Genomic DNA, 17,023 nt, shown 5'->3' on the forward strand with positions numbered 1-17,023 from the left:
TCAAACCCCTGGCTCCAGAGATGTGATGGCCTGGTCCAGCTTTACTTGCAGGTGTAGACACAGGCAGAGTCCCTACAGGCAGAGATGGGGAGGTCTTGGCAGCTAGGGCCACTCGGGGCCTGGTCTCCTGCCACTCACCCAAAACTGGGAGTGATGTCTGCTGGCCTTGCCTGCCCCTCCCTAGAGGTCAGGTCTTTCTTCAAAATCCCAGTCTCTGTCAACACCACCTCCCTCTGCCACTGCCACTTCCAGCTCAGCTTCCGTACCAGCCTGCCAGAATCACTTCTCAGTGAAGTCACCCAAATCAGCATCCCCAGGGGGGCTCCACTTGGCCCTTCTGAGCACCCTCGTCTGCCCAGGGCCTCAGCAACACAGTAAGAAACCTGTGGGTCCAGGGTATGTGCTGGTGTTCTGGGGTGCAGGACACCCTGACAGGAAAGGAAGGCAATCCAGGGAGGCTTCTTGGAGGAGGGGTTGCTGCTGTAAGTCTTGAAGATAAGCAGGTAGGAGCAGGGCCAACATCACCACCAGGCACAGAGAGCATAGAACCTTGAGCGATAAGAGGGCCAGGGCTAGACCCTGGCCCATAGAACGGGTACCTTCACAGGTGCCTTTAGAGACGACAAAGACATTTTACTTTAATTCCCCTTAAAACCAGAAGGAAAAAAAATAATATAATAATAATGAAGATTAAATAATATATCTACCATGGATTATATTTGTCTTTATATCAATAGGGTTATAAAATATAATTTAAAATTTTTCAATGGAGGAAAGGACTCCCAAATGCAGAAGTTGTTACACAAGTGGTAACGGGGCCACAGAATAGTGATATTAGGGAGTGACGCTCCTGGGCAAAGGCAACAACTCAGCCATGCTCAGACACTGAAGAAGACAGGGAAACAGGAAGTTGAGCCCAGGGGCGGAGGCAAGGCCTGGAGGCCAAGGGTCCCAGACTGTTCCCAAAGGAGCCCCTGGAGAGCAAGTTGGCCAGATGTGCCCATCAGGTACTGGATGAGTGGGGGCAGAGTCTGGGAGTATCACAGAAATATCATAGGTGAGAGGGGCCAGACTAGGTATTTGAAGGAAAGGGATCTAGAAGGGAGCACATATGAGGTTTGCTGATTGGCTAATGGGGAGGAGTATGGTGCCTGCTCTCTGAGGGACTGCGAGTGAGATGGGGATGACAGCATGGCGGTAGGAAAAAGCCTCAGGGGGCTGTGGGGTGGATGCACAGGGCAGGCTATTATATTATTTTCTTCCTTCTGGTTTTAAGGGAAATTAAAGTAAAATGTCTTTGTCGTCTCTAAAAGCACCAGGGATCCAGGTTCTATGCTCTCTGTGCCTGGTGGTGATGTTGGCCCTGCTCCCACCTGCTTATCTTGAGTGTCTGGACTGAAGCTAGAGACTCAGGTTCATAGTCTGTAAAGGAAACCACAGAAGTCTTATGAAAGAGAAGAGTGCCTAGTGTAGAACCCACCCACTTACCCAGCCACCCATCATCCACTCATTCACCCGTCAGTCCATCCCCCCACCCATCTACCCCTCAACCCAGCCTATGTTTGAGGGGTGGGTGAGGCAGGAATGAGAGGCGAGGCTGATCTGAGGGGATGGTCTCAGGGCATGTGCCCATGAGTGAAGCCCATCTAATACATAGCAAGGCGTCAACTAGAAGCACTAAGAAAAATCCCAATGTATTGAGGCCAAAATCACGCTATCAAGCAGAAGCTGACAATTCGCTGAGGACCATGTTCCTGGATGGAAATGGGATAACCCAGCAGGAGTTCTGGCTTTGCCCCTCACCAGTCATGAATCACCCTGTCACGTCTCTGAGGCCCCGGGAGCTCAGGAGCCCACATATACCTGCTGGACCTTAGACACACAGTTACTCAACTGCCAACATGTGGCAGACTCATATTTTGGCAAGGCCACCCAGTCTGGAAGAATGGTCTGTCTGTTCTCCTGGGAGGGGTCTATAGCACGCTGACCTCTGTTAGCATCTGCATGTACACAGAGCATCAAAGGTCAGGATCCTTTGTCCTGAGCAGGGCATGAGGACTCCACATTTGGGGATGCCCATATTCCTCTATGCAGAGGTAAAACCCCCTCAGACCAGCCCCAGTCCCTCTGGTTGCCTCTTCTGCTCCCACTTCCCCCAGGCCCCCAAGCAGCCTAGCCAGTCTGCAGGTGGGAAGGCCCCCAAGGCCAACCTGGGACTATTAAATGCCCCGGAGAAAGTGCCAGGTTGTGGCCTTGGACAGAGCCCTGGAATTGCTGCCCCTCCCCTGCCGGAGGTAGGTGTGGGTCTGGCCTCTGCCGATGGGCTCTGCTCAGGGTCTCAGCCCGTACCAGGCTGTGCTCTTCAGCCTACCCACTTCTGAGACTGCACCTGGGGCACCGTGCATAACTTCACACGGTTGGGCATCACAGAGTTCCTGTTCTCATGGCACAGTGTGCGGGGCCACTCCGCGCAGAAGGTGAGTTGACCCCATGGAGGACTTAGTGGGTTGCAGTAATAAAGGAACCCTCACACCCAGGGGTGCCTGGGTGGCTCAGTTGGTTGAGTGTCTGACTCTTGGTTTCGGCTCAGGTGGATCTCAGGGTCATGAGATTGGGCACCCGCATTGTGCTCCCCACTCAGCATGGAGTCTGCTTCCCCTCCCCCTCTCTGTCTGTCCCTCCCTCCACCAAATAAGTAAATCTTTAAAAATAATAAAAATAAAGGAAACTCACACCCAGACAGGCACTCACAGATGTCAATGCATTCGGGGCACCCCACAGGGATGTCACCAACTCAACCAGCCCTTGGAGGAATGGGCCCACTGGCAAGGAGGACCGGGCCTTGGATGGGGTCAGGCTAAGTCGATGACCTCAAACAGCCAGCCTGGGCTGGACTCGTGAAATCGTGAATTCACTGACCACCTCGGCTTGCTACTTCTTGAGGCGACAAATCCATGCCGTCAAAGTGACTGTTGGTCTTCCTGGTGAGCCTGACGGTGGGACTGCGTGTGAGGTACACCCAGACCACCCCTCTTCCCAGCGCAGGCAGGTGCAGAGTTGCAATCCTGCTGCAACATAGTGGATGAGGCCTTGCCAAGAGGCTTGAGGACTTTCTCTCTCTCTCTCTGATGAAGAGGATGACTGTGGCCAAACTCTTGAGAATCTTCTGGGGACAGGAGGGTATTCAGAGTCCTGCCTGGGCAGAAGCCCAGTGGACAGGTGCTGGGAGAAGAGGTGAGCAGGGATGGGGCTTCCCCAGGGCAGGAGGCCAAGCTGGGCTGAGTGGGCCACACCAGGATTGACCCCTGTATGCAGCCCTCAAATGCTGACACGTGGGTATGTCAGAAAACAAAAGTCCTGCTCATAGGGAGCTCACACTCTGCAGGAAGTCCAACGTATTAACAGTTGCTCCCAGAGCCAGTCTGGGCTCCCTGTGCAGCCTGGGAGTCTTTCAGAGCTGGGCCTGGAGACAGCAGCTGTAGCCTCCCACCCTCCTAGCCCTCCACCAACTGACCCCTCACCTCCCGTTTCCCTCTGCCTCCAGGCTTTCTGTGCTGAGGGTCCCCACCTGAATGTCCCCTCTTCTCCTTCAACTTCCACCTGGCAGTCCTGGCAGAGAGCCCACGGGAGCCCATTCTGCCCCATCATGCTCATCATGCTCAACTCCAAGGCCCCTCCCACATCCAAGCCCACTCCTCCCCCAGTACCCACTCCCCGCCATGGGAGCCTGACCGCTGCCCTACGACTCTGAGGACAGCACATCCTAATGTCTCTATCAGGACTGTGGTCACAGGTCTGCCCAGGCCAAGACAGCTGACCATGCAAAGAGTAAACATGTGACCAGCCGAGTTGGGATTGACCCTCCAGGGCCTATACCCCCACAATGAGGAGCGTGGGTCCCTAAGGCCTTCATGTGGGATCTACGCTGACTATGAGCTGATGTGGACAGCAAGACTGTGGTCACAGGAGGAGGGAAGCACATTCACATATAAGCACACAGTATGGACACACACGAGCACATAGGAAACCCTACACTCTCAGGTAAGGGTCTCCTCGTCTCTCATGCTCAGCCCCTGCTGGCACATTCCTGGGACGTAGGGGTGTAATGGGACTGGAGCTGAGTCTGCGTGCTGCACCCAGCTCTACTACTCCACTCTGGTCATCTCCCTGACCTGACATCTGAAAGAGGGGGTGACTGGTGCTGCAGAGGCTTGTGCCATGAGGGATGAGGACCACGTGGGGCTTTGGCACCCACATCCACCCAGCAGGGCACCAGCTGCGTCCGGGGGTCCCCCCAACCCCGTTTCCACCCCAAGCCATGTCCAGGCAGTAGGCTGGCAATGTCGACAGGGAGAGAAAGGGGTGACACCAGCCCTCATGCCCATTCACTGGGATAGATTCTTTTGTCCCTAGGGGCCCTGGAAGACTCTGCTCCTGCCCTTTACTTGGCCCTACCTTGGAGTGGACCCCCCAGGTCCTGCACTCTGGGCCCATTTATGGAGAAAGCATCTAGGGTGTGCCAGGCCTGCCTCACCGTGCTGACCAGGGCACATATAGCCACATCTTACCCTGACTGCTCTCCTCTGAGCCAAAGGGAACCCACAGATTTTGAGCCCCTATCTCATTTTTCAGATGGAGAAACTAAGGTCCAAAGAAGGGCAGAGAAGACTGGGTCCTTCAGTGGCTAGCCAGGAGGACCCAAATCTCAGGCCCCTGCAGAGTCTGCCGTCCTTACCACCTGTGTCAGCCTACCTCAGCATAACCCTGGCCAAGAAGGGTCCACAGCCCCCGGCAGGCTGCTCTGGGGCAGGTGCTGCTCTCTGTCCCCAGTGATGCCAGCAAGTGGGTGTCTTCGTCCCTCCTCAAGAGGGGCCAAGCAAGCAGAGCCAGTGGTAGCCAGACTCCGACCCATGTTGCCAGACCAGCAACTTCCTCTGTACGACATCAGTGTACCCAGCGCACCCTGTGTGTTGAGCTCATTTGTGTCTGAGAAAGTGTGTGTGTGTCCCAACTTCTGTGTAACACAGCAGGTGAGTATCGTGCAACCAGTGCTCTCCGGCAGCGTGTGCCCTGTGGGTGCCCCAAGTCTGCACACCCACGGGAGAACGTAAGGTTGACCCTAGGTCCTATCTCTTTCTCCTTTAAATGGCATATGTTAAGGTCAGTGAACAGACTGGGCTCGGAAACATCTCTACTCCTGAGACGGAGACGGCATGGCCTGCCGCCAGCTCGGGACTGGCCAAAGGTAAGGCATGTCCGCGCAGGGCAGCCCCTCCTGTGTCTGACCTGCAGCTGGAAACAGACACATTCCTCCCGGAGGGAAGCTCTGGCCACTCTTGCAGGGAGTCTGGGGGAGCCCCAGCTGACTCACCACTGACCTTTGACCTCACAGGTTAACCCTTCCTAAACCAGACCCTTGCCGCAGCCATGCTGTCTTAGATATGACAGCTGTATCCAAATGGAGCCCATGGTGCAGGCCTGTGTGTCTACGGATGTTTTTGCACAGGTCTTGGTGTCCTTCCTCTTGCTGTGCTGTAAGTGAACACATACACTGTCCGTGCACGTGTGTGGTCAAGATGTCAGCATCCGTGCAAGCCCCTGTCCTGCGCATGCGCTTTTGAGAATGTACCCTGTCGTACGTATCTGTTGCGGGCTTCGGGTGCTTGCCTGAGGACACGGATGTGTACACAAGGATGTACTTCCTCAGAGACGTGTCAGCTGGGCTCACACCTGTTTGGGCTGTCCCTGCATGCCTTTCCGTGCCTGGCATGTGTGGGCCTGCTCTCCCACCCTGACAGTCACCCTGGATGAGCTCAGGAAGACCAGGCTGAGGGAGCAGGCCCAAGGATGCACCTGAGATCCAGAGACACACTGCTTTCCTCTGCATCTCCCAGCCTCACCTCTGGATCCCTCTCCCTGGGGCTGCACATCTGGTGCTCAATAAATGACTGGTGAAGGAATGGATGAAAAGGGGCTCTAAGGGGCACAGTCTGGAGATGGGGGTAGGCAGGCCCTCCAGGATGGGAGGGAGGCTACTGGCAGGAGCGCCAGTCGTGGACTGGGTCGGAGAGCTCCAGAAGAGGCGGTCAAGGCTGGCTGAGCCCGGGTTGGGGGCAGCAGGGTCTGCGGGCCGCCCCCGCGCGCTCCCCGGGGACGTCTTGGGTCGCTGTCTGCACCGCCGGGGCCGCGCTGCCCCGCGGGTTATTTATGACCCCCTCCCCCTCCCTGGTGGCGGCGGCCATGGCGGGGGCTCCTGCCTCGGCCCAGCGGCAGAGGGCCCCCAGCGGGGGGACCGTGAGCAATGAGGGTGCTGCCATGGCTGCGAGGAAGGCAGGGGCGGGGCCTCTGAGGGCCGGAGGAGGGGTTTGGGCAGCCGCTCCCACCGACGTTTCCCAAGGAAGGTGCCGCCAGGCCTGAACTCCAGGCGGGGGGAGGTTCTAGAGCCAAAATTCTGTCCTTCTGACCTCTGGCTCCAGTCAAAAGCGCAGAGCAGGTGCCAAACCAGGACACAGGTGGACAGGAGGAAGAAAGTGAGCAGATCCTTGTGGCAGGGGTAGAATGCCCAGGAGTAAGGATGCCTGATCCCTGTGGGAAAGTGGCTCTGATCCTGTGGGCAGAGAGGTCTACTTCCCATGAAGAGGGGGAAACAGGTAGGGGTGGGGGTAGGGGTGAACTGATCAGCCAAAGCCCTAGAAGGGGGTCTCCTGAAAGTCAGGGTGTGGCCCTTGGAGGAGAAGGGGTCCTGCAGGGAGCTTTGAACCCAGTCATGGTCATTTTAGGAAGCCCCTTGATCCTCCAGAGAGAGGTGGAACCATCTAGTAGCATGGAGGTTAGGCTGGGTGAGCTAGGTTAGTTTAGCCCCCTTACCTTGCCAGCTGGGTTCCACTTCCGAAAGCCAGAGTTGGGGCCTTCTTTGCCCCTCCTTCACCACTGTGGGCCTGTTAAGGATGAAAGAAGTCAGGGGTGAGTCAAGGGTGGTCCTGCAGTAGGGAAGGGAGGCCCCCTCCACAGGCTACGTGGTACCTTCTCAGATCTAGAGATAAACTTCACTAGCCTTCCCTCCCCAAACCTCAGTTTACAGGTCAGGGGTTAGGAGGCCTAAGGGTCAGTGAATAGGTGCAGGCAAACATGAGAAGAACTGAGTGGAGGGGACCATCTCTTGAAAGCAGTGTCAGGGCTGTAGCCAGACAGTTGGCCTCACGCTGAGCCCTGATAACCTCTCCACACTGTGCCATGACCACAGCGTAGCATGATGGCTCCTCTGTGGGCCTTGGCTCTTGGGCAGGAACAGCCTCCTGCATCCATTAGACATGGAGGCAGCACCCCTGAGAGGAAGACGCGGACCACAGAAGGTGAGTGTGCACCTAGGGTCAGGCATGTGCAGGTGTCCAGTTTGCACGGAGGGCAACCGGGCTGAGGGTGGCACACCATAGAGGACCACTCACTTTCACACCCACATTCACACCTGGCCCCTTAAATCCCAGCAGGCAGATGTACAAAGAGTAGAGCAGAAGGGGGATACAGAGGTTTGGGTGCATAGGTTCCCAGACACGTTCCTGGTCTCAGCCCAGACCTTGCTCCCCAAGTCAGTCTTGGGGCTGGCTGGTGCCTCAGTTGCAGATGATCTTGGCAGTGTGCATCAGCAAGGGAGAGCAGAGCAGGAGCCAGGGGTCAGGCTCATGCCCAGCTGGTGCAGGTGCCTGGGAGGAGGTGGGTGAGGGTGGGGTGCTCCCTCACTTCCATCACTCCCTTGCACAAGGTGCTCATGCAAGCACGCCTGTGGTCCAGCTCAACCCCCCAGAGCCTGGTCAGAGAGATGCCCACAAAAATGCCATGCCAAATGCATCTCAGTGGGGGTCTAGGCGCTGGGATGGGATCTGAGGCTACTTTCTAGCTTGTTCAGAATAACACATCAGAGAAAGACAAACCTGTCTCATCAGCTATTAGTAGGTTTCTGTTTCTCTTCCTAATGCTTCTACTGCAAGGCCGGCATGCTGGGCTGCTGGCCTGCAGGGAGATGGGAGTTGAACACCAAGGGACAAGCCACCCTCATGCCAGGACTGGGCCAAGGCTGACCTGCTTCCTCAAGGCACCAAAGTGGACATGAGTGTAGAGGGTTCCTCTTCCCCAGACTGGCTCATACTAGGGAACAGAAATGTGCTCAAGTGTGCAATCTCGCACTCATCAGCCCCTCATCCTCCCCACATCTTCCATCCCTCAACCAGACTGCGTCTAGCCCACCTTCCTGCCCCACAGCATGGCTCAGATATTGTTTGTCCTGGAGTCAGAGAGCCTGGATTTAAAACAGCTGTATGACATCAGGAGAGTTACTTGACCTCTCTGTGTCTCACCCTCCTCATCTATAAAATGAGAATAATGAGGAAAACTCATATTGAGACGATCAAGTGAACTAAGGCATGTAAAGTGCAGAGTAGTAAGGCGGCGGTAGTTGACAGCATCCTTTTCGTGTTGTTCACAGAACATGAAACCTCCCCAACACATTTGCAGAGGCCACACACCACAAACCCACAGCCTCACACCGTGCAGATGCAGAGGAGACCACCCACGCCCGACACTGATGCCCACCACCAACCGCCGCTGTGAAAACACTCCTACCCAGAACCGCCAGGCCAGCGGGCCGCTCCTAATCACAGGTCCCTCCTGCGCCAGGAGCCCACTCTCGGTCCTGGGCCCGCCCCCTCCCCAAGTGTAGCCCGGGACTCCCAGCTGCGCCCCATGACTCCCTCAAGGATGGCGCGGTCGGTGCGCGCGGCTTCCCGCTAGCGTATGCTCCTTCGCACACCCTCGCGCACTTGGAAATAGGGCAGGGGCGCAGCCCTGTCCCACCGCCCCCGCCGCCAGCCGTGTGAGCCCAGTCGGCCGTCACGCACCCCCTGCTGGAGCCCGCGCCCGCCCGCCCGCCAAGCCCGGGCCGTTTAAATGGGCCAAGTTGTGGCGGCGGTGGCGGCGGGAGTCTCCCAAGTCCCTGCCAGGCGGGCGCGCCCCAGTGTACGCGGGTGCGCAGCCGGGGCGCCGGGGCGGCGAGGTGGGGCTGGGGCCTGGGACCCCCGGGCGGTGCGGGGCGCAGGGCCAGAGACTTCTGGACTCCACTGCCCGGCTGGGCCCTGCGGGCGGACCAGCGAGCGGGGCCGCCCCAGGGGGCGCGGGCGCAGGTGGCCCAGGGTCCTGTGGAGCCCTGGGGCCCCGGGGCTGCGGCGCTCGGCAGGTCGATAGGGGATCGAGAGGAGCTCCCGCAGCACCATGTCTCGGGCAGCCAAGGCCCCGGCAGCCGGCCGAGAAGCGGCCCATGGTGGCCCGGCGGGCGGCGCGGCCGCAGGTGCCTGGGCGCAGTAGCGGGTAGGGCGGGCGCGCGGCCGGGAGACTCCCGGGCCCCCCGCCCTCGAGACCCAACGCCAGCCCAGGCCCGAGCAAGTGGCGCCGGCGGCGGAGAGCCAGGCTACAAGGCCACAGGCCCGTCACGCCAGCGGTCAAGAAGGAGCTCCCAGGCCGCGAAGACCTGGCCCTGGCTCTGGCCACCTTCCATCCGACCCTGGCCGCACTGCCACTGCCGCCGCTCCCAGGCTACCCGACACCGCTGCCGGCCGCGGCCGCCCTGCCCCCGGCCGCCTCGCTGCCCGCCGCGACCGCTGGCTACGAGGCGCTGTGGGCTCCACCACTCCGCTCCCCGCGCGCCTACCTGAGCCTGCACGAGGCCGCCCCGCACCTCCACCTGCCCCGGGGCCCTCTGGCCCCCGAACGCTTCTCAGCCACTGCGGCCGCGGCCCCAATTTCCAGCCGCTGCTGGACAACGGCGAGCTGGGCATCGAGGTGGAGCGCGGCGCCAATCGCGCGCTGCTCTCCGTGCGCAAACTGGGTGGGGGTAGGGGTGAACTGATCAGCCAAGGCAGCAAGGGTCCGTCCATCCGCCACCGCGGCGAGTGGCTCACACCCAACGAGTTCCAGTTCGTTCGTCAGCGGCCGAGAGACGGCCAAGGACTGGAGGCGCAGCATCCGCCACAAAGGTGCGGCCGCGGTGGGGGCGCAGGCCGCTACGGTCCCTCCCCTCTGCTCCCCGAGGACCCCTGGGTCCGGACCCCCTCATTCTGCCACCTGGGAGACTCCATCTCCGCCCGGAGAGGGCGCTGCGACTCTGGGGCTGCCGCGGGGACACTCCCCCCCCCCCACCGCCCCCAGCACGGTCGCCTTGGTGGACCCGAGCAGAGCGCCCTCGGCCTCCACCGCCACCTCAGCTTGAGCCGCGGTGCTCTGGGCTCCCGGCTGCACACGAGCCGGCCCCTCCTCCCACTGGGAAGGTCTTTGCGGGCTTCCTGGGCTGTGTGGCCCAGGGGAAGTTTAGGGGAACTCGGGAGACGGCGGGAGGCTGGCTGGGCGGGACCCAACTTCCCTCCCGGGTCAGGGAGCCACCAGGTTCCAGCGGGAGTAGAGTTGCCCACGGGCGGCCGGGGTGCGGGTGCGAGTTGCTGGAAGGCAAGGGAAGGTGGAGGGGTGTCGTGGGCAGGTGGGGGCCGCGGGGGCGCGCGTCGAGGCGGGGGCGCGCGCGGAGCTGGAACGGCGGCGGGGCTGGGAGCAGCCTGCTCGGAGCATTCAGGAGTCTGGCTCCGAGGGCGCGTTGCGAGGGCGCCGGAGCAGGCAAACGGGGGAAGCGCAGCGAGCGACAGGGGCGGGGGTGGGGGATCCTTAGAAAGTTGGGGACCGCGTCGCGCTGGGCTTTGAGGCTCGCGGCTCTGCTGTGGCCGCCCTCCTCCCGCTGAGGGCTCAGACACAGCCCTGGTCCCGGCGGCGCCGCTCACCGGCGCGCAGGCTCTACCTTAGTGAACCCTGTTCCCAGTTCCCCCGGACCGGCTTGGAGAGAGGGTAGAGAGCGGGAGGAGGGACGCAGGGGGCGGGGAGGAGGCCGCCCTTGGTCAGGGGCTGGCGCTTGCCGGGATCGTGAGTTTCTGAGCCCCGCAGATCCCCGCGGCGTCTGCGAGGGTGTGGTGGGCGGCAGGGCCAGGGAGCGGGTTCGGAAGTTGGATGTTCCTACACGTGCCAGGAGGGGGAACCGGCCGTGCAGCTTACTGCGCCCCGAAAGCGCGCCCGTGCGTGCCGGCTCTACCTGTGCCCCAGCCCTGCTCTCTCACAGGTCCTGCCTCGGCTCTCCTCACAGGAAAAGTCTGAAGACGCTTATGTCCAAGGGGATTCTGCAGGTGCACCCTCCGATCTGCGACTGTCCGGGCTGTCGAATATCCTCCCCGGTGGTGAGATGGGGGAGAAAAGTTGGGGCTTTGGGTCTTCCTTCTCCCCTGTGGAGCGTGTGCCTGTTTTCTAGGATGCAGAGTCCTAACCTCAACCCTGCCAGTGTGCAGGAGTGAGCCCCCGCAGGGGCAAATAGGGGAGACTTTGCTTTGGGTGGGAATCCTGGGGCAGCCCTCCGCTCTTTGGATGCAGGACCTGACCATTCCCTATCTTGGAGCTGCTGCTTCTCAGGTCTTGGGGACAGCCTAGGCTGTAAAGGTCTCCTCCCTGGACAGTGCCATCCACCTGGGGCCTGGGACCCTGCCCTGTCACAGGTCTGGGGTGGGGGTGGGGGTGTCACTGTGTCAGCTGGCCTGGCTTGGGAGAGGGGCTGGTCCTAAGGTAACACTTGTTCTGGGATGTGACACTGTTGGCTGGCCTGGATGTACATTCTGGGGTGGTCACAGCTTGGAGGTGAGTAACCTGTGTCTCTGGGATGCCAAAAGCTAGAACCCTGCTGGGCAAGGCCCTGGATGTCCAGGAGAGTCTGAGGATACAACCCAGTTGGGGGCAGAATCTGAGCAGTGTGGGCCTTTGGTGTCAAGATCTGGAGGTGGAGGCTGATGTGGGACCCCCAACCCAGTGTAGACATGTATTGACGCCCTCTTTGGCCTAGGGGAGCAGCAGAGATCGGGGTGCTGGGCCTGCCCCTGAAGCACTGTCTTCCACATCCTATGTCCTCCAGGCAGCCATAGTTGGAGGACTGATCTGAAGAAGAAATTGCATCTTGAGAGGAACCAATTTTGAGCTGCTCGGGGAGAGCCGGTTAGGGCCCTGGCTGCTGGTGGTGGTTGGGATTGTGCTGTTATTGCTGGCGTCTGCAGCCCCCCACACAGGAAGGGGTGAGAGAGGACCCAGGACACCACCTTCAGCTTCTTTACTTTGGACTGGAAGTAGGAAGGAGGAAGGGATGTTTTGGTTTCCTCATGGACCCTGGAGGCGGGGAAGCCACAAACACACCTGTGAATACAGACACCAGATCAGACACACAAGTTGGACAGGGGGACGGGGATACAGCCATGCCTCTCCTGTGTGCCTACCCCACACACCTGTCTGCCATGAGCTCGTGGTCAGAGTATGTGCGCACAGGCAGCCCACCTCTTACCTGCTACTACGGTACCTGCCTGGGGCAAGAAGCTGAGCTCCCGCTCCACTTAAGGCACCTTTTCAAGCAGCTGGTACTGGAGAAGAGTCTTCTGGGCACCCTCAAGGCTAGCCTGGGGTTTCTGTTCGGCTTGGATGGTCCCAGCCTGTCTTAGCCCACCCTTCCAGAGGTCTCTCACACGAGTGTGGGGTTCAGGTGGCCTGAGCCCAGTATCAATTTCCCCGGGACATTGCTTGGATTGGAGAGGGGTGGGGAGGTCTGGCAGGGATGAGGCCACGACCTCGAACTGCCTACCTGTCTGGGGCTCCCGGGTACCTGTCCTGCATGAGGGATGCCTCAGACCTGGGCCTGCCTCTCCTGAACCTGGTCGCTCCCAGGCCCATCCCTGTACCCTTCCCTTAGGAAGGAGCTACACAGACCCCCTTGTCTTTCCAGCCCCCGCTTTCGCCACATAGAGATGGTCTTCCTCCATCCCCCACAGCCAGGCCTGAAGGTACATACACACCTCACAGCCACAGATACCCCAGGGGCACAATGTGGGTGTGCATATTTGGTGCAGGGATCGTGCAGACATGCAAGATGGCTTTCCTGTTCCCCTCCTTGTGTTCTGAGGCGCCAATCGTTGACTAGCAACAGAGGTTTGTCACAGAGTTTTCAAATCTGTGCGCTGCTGAGCAGGGGTGAGTGGCTGAGGTCTTGGGTGTGCGTAGGAGGAAAGTATGCTCCCTGTCCTTGGTCGGGGTCAGGGCTGCCCATCCTGGTCCCTCTTCCTCAGCTCCCCTCCCACAGGAGCACCTCCAAGAGCCACCGCAGGCCAGCATAGCTGGTCTGGCCTCATCCCAAGTGGCGGTATTACTGCCCTCATTTTCCCCTCCTCCTCGCCCTACAGATGAGAAGCAGAGGGAAATGCATTTCCTTTTCTTCTTAAGAGAATAGTTCAATTAAAGCAGAAAGACAGGAGAGGAGGTCCTGGTGCTTGGGCCACAGGCTAGAGAAGGGCAGACCGGAGTGGGACTTCCCAGCAGTGCACACTTCAGACAGGCCAGCGGTTGTTGAAAACACTGCCCTTGGCGCCCAATAGCTGGACCAGACAGGCCCTCGCACCTGCGGCTCAACCACTCTCTGCTCTTGCTGTTAGAGCACAGGGCCAAGGCCGGGATCTCAGAAGGGGCCACAAAGCAGGCCATTTCATCTCTCAGGCCTACCCTCAGACTCCCACCCGGCCCCAGTGCTGTCCAGGGTCTCTCACTGAGTATGTTGCAGAGAGGAATACGGAGGGTGTCCCAAGTGGATTCATAAGGGCAAGTATGGGGGAGACTGTGGCTCGCGGTGGGGGGCCTGGAGAGGGGGGCAGTTGTGGTCCCCAGACCAAGCAAGGGGAGAAGACTAGGGCCCCCTGACCCTGTTGGGGCCACTGACCAAATCTGGAGCTGGGGTGGGCTGGGTCTGAAGGGAAGGTCCCTTATTCTGGAGGGCAGGACGATGGTGGCTGCTTAGCAGTCCTTCAGGTCCAGGATGACACGGGTCCAGGGTGAGGCGAGACCCTCCTCTACACTTTCCTCCTCAAGCTCGTGGGTATGATGGCATTGTCCTTGCAACAGGAAAGAGGATGTCCGAGGGTCCCCAGGTGACTGAAGAGATGAGAGAGAATTAGATAATCCCAAGGTCCCTGCCACCCCCCTGAAACAGCAACCCCTTATTAAATGAGAAAAGGGTTCCTGCCCACCCGAAAATAATCAGTAACTTTTCTTCTTCCACTGGGGCAGCAGGACCTAAGGACACTGTAGGGAGCCTTGGTGTATAGTGACCTTGTATAGTGTGCTCTGAGCACGGACAAGCTCGGTGTGGAGTACCCTCCATGTCTGTGCACAGGACATGCCTTCCTGCTCTGATCTCCCAGCACACAGCACACACATGAGCTCCACATCCTCACAACATGGGTGTAGGGAGGGGAGAAGGAGGTGCTGTGGAAGAAATGGAATCTCTGTTTCTGACCCAGAGGGTAGGCTCACTAGGGGCCCATGGGACACAGGGTCTAGGTTGGTAAGGGCTCCCCATCAAGTGACCTGTGAACCCCGGGCCTGCAGTTTGCAAGGGGTCAGCAGGATCAGGCCCCAGACTCAGGCTCCAAACAACCCTGAACTGGACCCTGCGTGGCACTAGCAGAATAGAAGACAGGACTTGGCAGTGGCTGGGGGTTCATGCAGGAGCTTGTGGGACGGTCCAGCAGACACAAGCACACAGAGGTACCTGCACGTTGAACACGTGGCAGAATGCAGACATGCTGTGTTGTGCACACGTGGTCCCTGGGGCTCCCTGGGGCCGAGAAAGCTGGGGTCTGCCTCCAGGTGGGCACCCCCACACTCCGGCTAGAGTGCAGAGTCTGGACGAGGCAGTGTCACGAGGAGCCTGGCCAGGGCCTACAGCCCTTCACTGCACCCCGCTCCCCGGTAGCAGACCCGGGCCTCATCTTTCTGCTCTTGTCTTCAGCTCCAGCCACTGGGACCCATGTGGACCCTCGGGCCTGTCCTGTGGGCTAGAAGCCCTGTAGCGGGGCCAGGGATGGTGCCTATTTGATCGTAGCAGCTGCTCTGAGGGCTTCCGTCACCTGCACCCTGCCTGAGGCTTGGGCCTGGAGTGCACAGCTCCCAGGACCCTGAGGGTCCTGGCTCAGCCTAACCTTCCTCTCTTCCCTCCCTGCCCAGAACCGGGGGCGGCTGGCAGACAAGAGGACAGTTGCCCTGCCCACTGCACGGGTCCTAAAGAAGGAGCTGACCCCCAGCTTCTCGTCCCGTGATGGTGACAGCGATGGGAGTGGCCCAGCCTGTGGGCGGCAACCAGGCTTGAAACAGGGGGACACCCCACATGTCCCTCTCATGAGGAGAAGGTACTTTTACTGGGGGCCAGGCTCGGGGGAGGCACCCGGGCTCTGGTCGGGACATCAAGACTGGTGTCTCCAGGTAGCTGAAGGCCAGGCCAGGGCGAGGACCCTTTGCCCTGGGGACAGGGCCCAGGTTGAGCTTGTCATGTCTTGGTATCTGCCGAAGCTGGAACAGCCTGAACCCCTGACGCCACAAGACCATAGTGAGAAACTACACTGCCCCCACTTGGAGGGAGGGGGTCGACGAGGTTCCATGTGGGGAAGGAAGGAGGCTCTAGGAAGGGCCAGGGGCTCTCGGAGGAGGGCAGTCAGGGAGACCCAGCAAGGGAGGGCCTGATACCAACACGGCCAGGCGGAGAGAAAGGAGCTGAGCAGCCCCCTTCCTGGAGCTGTCCCTGAAACTCTCAGGCTCATTCTCCTTGGCAGGAGGCAGCTTTCCTGGCTACCCACTGTCCCTTCCCGGCTCGGGGCCACTCTTCCTGACTTCCCACCATCTCCTCTCCTGGCAGAGACACCTCCCACTGTCCACTCACCTCTTCATGCCTCCATCTATCTGTCGTCGGTCCATTCATTTGTCTGTCCATCCAGCACATGTTACTCACCCCCAGAGTTTCTAGGCCTTTTCTCTTCCCACCTAGTCTTTCAACGTGTTCCAACATCTCCTGCCCTAAAATAACCCTCCCAAACCCCCAACACCCCCACTTCCCAGCCCTCCTACCCACGCTTGCTAAGGTGACACACCCACACAGGCTTCCAACCACCATCCCTCAGCCTGAGGGTCTTTCTGGGAACACGGCTATGAGTGAGGGGACAGGCAGAGGGCAGAGCTGTTTCCTTACTTGACCTCTCGTTTTGGCATCCCTCCTACCTACAAGTGCGGTGGTTGCTTTCAGGAGGCAGACTGGTAGCAGCTGGGACCCAGGAAGCTGCACCCACCTGGGCTGACTCTGGACCATCGGTGCCGGCAGCGGCCATGGGGCTTGCTCCCTGACCTGTTCCAGCCTGGCTGGAGCAGCTCTAGCAACTAGGAATTTGGTTCAGTTGCATGGCTGATCGCAGAAGAGGCTGCAGCTCCCCTCCCCACCCCCGCCCTCAGCACAATGTGGCAGCTCTCCTGGGTTCGCTGCAACAAGAAGGACAGGTGTGGCAGCCTCATTTCTGTCCTTCCCAATTCCTTTGTCTGGTGAGACCAGGAGTCGGCTCCTGCCCCACGGCCCTATCCTGGTGGCAGCCACTGGCTGGTTGAGCTGGTACCAGATAGCACTGGAGACAAATCCGAGCCAACCCAGTTCCCTTGGGGCCAGCGCTCTGGGGAAGATGAGGGCTATGCCATACACACACCCTGCTGTTCAGGTACCAGATCCTGGAGGCCACTTTGACCCTCCGCTTCTTTCCTTGCAGAGTCCACACCCACTGGGACGTGAACATCTCCTTCCGAGAGACGTCCTGCAGGTAGGGTCTGGGCTTATCCCCACACATCGTGCGTGGGCAGGATGGAGCCTTGTTGCTCCATTTCCCGTGGGTCTGCTTCTAAATCTTTCCAGCCTCCCTCCCTTCGTCCCCTCCCTAGTCTGTGGTCTGTCGGTCGGTTTGTGCCCAGGCCCTAACAATAGCACAGGTGGGTTCTGGGCAGCCTAACCCTCCCACATGGGACTGACCATTTGAGTCAGTCTGCCCAAAGATGAGGCCACGACCTCCCCCTCCACCCTCCCAAAGACCCACCCAGAGATGAGGATGGTGAT

General features: G+C 59.6%; 2 long non-coding RNA genes across 2 annotated transcripts; one reads left to right on the forward strand and one right to left on the reverse strand.

The window, feature by feature from the left end:
• Nucleotides 1-1,305: 1,305 nt before the first annotated feature.
• LOC135363176 (uncharacterized) lies at nt 1,306-13,960 on the reverse strand. The gene is made up of 3 exons (XR_010408847.1): nt 13,820-13,960; nt 6,868-6,938; nt 1,306-1,422 (listed from the first exon to the last, which is right to left on the reverse strand). It is a non-coding gene; the product is annotated as an uncharacterized LOC135363176 (long non-coding RNA).
• On the forward strand, nt 11,169-16,714 carry LOC135363175 (uncharacterized). The gene is made up of 3 exons (XR_010408846.1): nt 11,169-11,258; nt 15,106-15,287; nt 16,683-16,714. It is a non-coding gene; the product is annotated as an uncharacterized LOC135363175 (long non-coding RNA).
• The last annotated feature ends 309 nt before the right edge of the window (nt 16,715-17,023 follow it).

The sequence above is a fragment of the Mirounga angustirostris genome, unplaced genomic scaffold, assembly GCF_029215605.1.
Source record: "Mirounga angustirostris isolate CCGP_5_RB_7025 unplaced genomic scaffold, mMirAng1.0.hap1 SCAF_48, whole genome shotgun sequence".
In the NCBI taxonomy this organism is placed as follows: Eukaryota; Metazoa; Chordata; class Mammalia; order Carnivora; family Phocidae; genus Mirounga; species Mirounga angustirostris.